The following is a 3,735-nucleotide window of genomic DNA, read 5'->3' on the forward strand; positions in this document are numbered from 1 at the left end:
TTCTAAGATGGAATATTGAGACCAAGCAGGGAATAAAAACCCTGGCCGGCTTCACTTAGAAAAGGACAGATTTCAGGTGACACCGCTAACCTTCACATTGGTATATTCAATCGTTTTTTGCCTGAAATCTGCCCTTTTCTAAGTGAAGTTGGCCAGGGTTCTTATTCCCTGCTTGGTCTGAATATTGTTACCACATCTGGGGAGAAATTGCTCAGAGCATCCTTTCTTGCCTTGACAGGGTTCAAAACTGATTTCAAAATCTTGTAGACGATATTGTCTTCTCCTCCTTACAGCCTCTTTCTCACAAAAGTGACATTGCGAGTCTATCTCTGCTCTATCGCTATTTTCATGGTAGGTGCTTGACTGAGCTCCAATCTATGGTCTTCCTCCTTGAAAAACATTCACAACAAACACTCATTTAGTTACTGTCAATGATTTTCCTTACACTCTATTTGTATTTAAAACTAAACGCAAAAGCCATGAACAAAATCTTTCCTCGAACTGCCTGCTTGTGAAACTCTGTACTGCAAGGCTGCTTCCTAGCTAACTACAATATGGTAGTGTTCAAGTCCAATGTAAACAAATTCTTGTTGAGCCATCCCCTATAAATAATCAAATTTTACTTATCCTCGAGTGACCTTCAGGACTCCCTTGTAAAAAAAAAAAACAACAAAAACGTTTTGCCGTTCTCCCACATACAACATTTTTGAAGGAGAAGGATTAGTATCTGTCACCTGAGGCGCTATCATTCATGAGAACATGCCAGCAGGACTGTATTAAGGATTTTTGTGCTGCCATCCAGAATGCTTCTTTCTAGGGAGTTGGATATTCCTAGCATTAAAAAAAAATATATGTTGTAATGGAGAGCAAAATTATAAATTGCCTCAGTCTAGAAATACTTCTTATCCTCTGACCAAGAACAGAACAAATGCTATGTCGAATATCAGGTCTGATATACCAGAAATGGCACCTAGCAAGAATAAACCCTACTTGACACAGACATGCACCTGGCTGGAAGAAAAAAAAAGCATGATTGATTGGCACATTTATCATCATCACCAAAAGAAGATGGGACTATATGGGCAGTAGTCTTCCTATACAGAACACTTTTTTCTAGGGAGTTGGATATTTCTCACATTAAAAAAAGAAAAAAAATTGATGTCTTGGATATGTCATATGGCAGAAAGAAAACCGGTTTGAAACAAACACGCACCTGGCTGGAAAAAACAAAAATGAATAATTGATGGACATGGAAACAATATAGAATATCTGGGGATTTAATGCCTACATAGGTTAATGGCAGTTAAATTTAGTTTCTTTGCAGGGAGGTTTCACCGTCCTCTCACATATAGTATTCCCAAATGGTCACCCATCTGTCATTGGCCAGGCTCGGCATAACTTAACTTTGATGATCTAATGAAAACCAGTGTGCAATCTGACTTTGACAATGTTAGATTTTTGCAGAGAAGCGTCATCATAGATACTTTGGTATTCGTAAGTGGGCACTAAAACGGCATCTGGTAGATTTTTTGTTGTTGTTTTATAAGACGTTTAGACATTTTTATTTCTCTTTTCTTCATCCTTGTGTTATTTTCACAACGTTTCGGCCGATCTAACCAGTAACCTTCTTTAGGTGCTTCTTAAATTTTGTTGTCTTTTGCAGGGAGATTTTATCATTCTTCCAGATACAGCACCTGGTATTTCTATATGGTCACCTATGGTGATAATATTTTCTTTACATTTTTACATTAATATATTTTTTCCCCCTAAATCATGAGTTATACAAAATTATTTTTTTCAAACAAGTTAAAACTTTCCTTAATTTACGCCCCCTGTTCAGGTTAAACACAAGGTCAAGGGTGGGTTTTCATGAAAATGTTTCTATGCAACAAACTAGATTTAAATTTGACCCACCCAGGTTTTTAGCCAGTATTAATCATTTAGCAACCATTACCCACACTTTCCTTAATAAAATGGTGATGACGGGTTCTTTTTTTTTTTTTTTTTTTTTTTTTAATAAATACAATAAATCCTTACTTGAGATCATATAATAATTATTTAACGCTTCTATCTCTTATGGTTGATGGAACGAGAAAAATCTACCTCATAGATTAAATAATGGGCATGCTTCAAAATTCTGTCTGGGATAACAAGTTTGGCATAAAGGTTTCTAACTTCAAAACGATACACCTGAAGAAGGTCGGCTATTACATCGGATGAAGCGTTTGTGAAGATAGCAGTCAAGATGAAAAAGTAGTCCAAATAATGATACTAATAATCAATTCTTGTCTAAAAAAAAATCCCAAACATAATACAATGAAAAAAAAAACAAAAAAAACAATGTGATCTGTATATATAAATTCTAATTTGAACCAACATGAATTTGAGAGCGAATTGGATCATATATATATATATATATATATATATATATATATATATATATATATATATATACACATACACACACACACATATATATATATCCAAAGTCATTTTTTTTTTTTTTTTACTGGATTATCTCCCTTTATTATTTTTTTTTTCCGGTGCTTCTTCATTATTTGAGCGAAAATTGAAATATTGAATTTCAAGTAAAACCAATGTTATCTACTTAATAGTCATGTGGCAATGTTGAACATATCCAAAAATTATGAAAAACGATAAGGTAGAAAATTAATTATTGATGAAAATAATTTTTGAAGACAATTAGCGAAAATTGAGTTTTGCTAAAAAGAGAAACCAAAGAGTTCAAATTCTTACAAGGGAGGTAAATATTTTCTGAAAACTTTGAAAATATTAGATTGATGTACCTATTTACTATGCCTCCCCACGGGACAGAGTTAGACACCAGGGTCGTTTTTTAACGTGGAGAAAAGGTACAAAAATAAAAATTGTCTCAGTCGTGAAGGATTTCTCCTCCACCGAAAGAGAACAAGAAAATGAAGTGCAGCATCTGAAGAACAGATACTACACTTTGATCTTGACCAAAAGGCCAAGATTGATGTAGTAAAAAGAAAAAACTGTTTTCATTAATAATTAATTTTCTACCTCATCGTTTATCATTATTTTTGGATATGTTCATTACTGCGATATATATATATATATATATATATATATATATATATATATATAAAAAGCAATCTTAACAGTTTGACTAGAATTAAAAGCTTTTTTTTTCTGAAATTATTAGTAAAAACAAGGGTTTTTTTTAAATTATTTTGTTTAAACAAAATAATTTAAATTTTCCTTAATAAAATGTCTAATACAGTTTTTTTTTGTTGTTGCTGTTTTAGTAAAAAATAATAAATATTAATAATTTTAAGAAAAAAATTGAAATCATTACTATTTTAGATTAAAATCTTGTTAAACATATTTTACCAATCAAAAATAATCAATTTATAATATTTGAAAGGAGATAAATAGATTTAAAGACAAAAATGTACACCATTGCCATAGTTGGTGTCACCTTTACAGTTACCCGGATGTCTGAAAATTATTTTTTTTTACAACTAAGTTATAATTAAAAAAAATATTTTAAAATTGTTTTTAGTTTTCACTCAGATATTGTTTTTGTTAAAAAAGATATTTTAATTTTATTTTGAAATTCTGGATACACATATCTACTAACTTATATATATATATATATATATATATGTATATATATATATATACGTGTGTGTGGTGGATATTTCAGTTTTGTATATCCAGGCTTATCATTCATCTTGATTTGTATGTATT

General features: G+C 31.2%; 1 pseudogene; it reads right to left on the reverse strand.

Annotated features, from left to right (window-relative positions):
* Nucleotides 1-2,868: 2,868 nt before the first annotated feature.
* On the reverse strand, nt 2,869-3,002 carry LOC145249881 (U2 spliceosomal RNA; annotated as a pseudogene).
* Between the last annotated feature and the right edge of the window lie 733 nt (nt 3,003-3,735).

The sequence above is a fragment of the Euprymna scolopes genome, chromosome 28 (assembly GCF_053919585.1).
Source record: "Euprymna scolopes isolate OS-2025 chromosome 28, ASM5391958v1, whole genome shotgun sequence".
Classification (NCBI taxonomy): Eukaryota; Metazoa; Mollusca; class Cephalopoda; order Sepiida; family Sepiolidae; genus Euprymna; species Euprymna scolopes.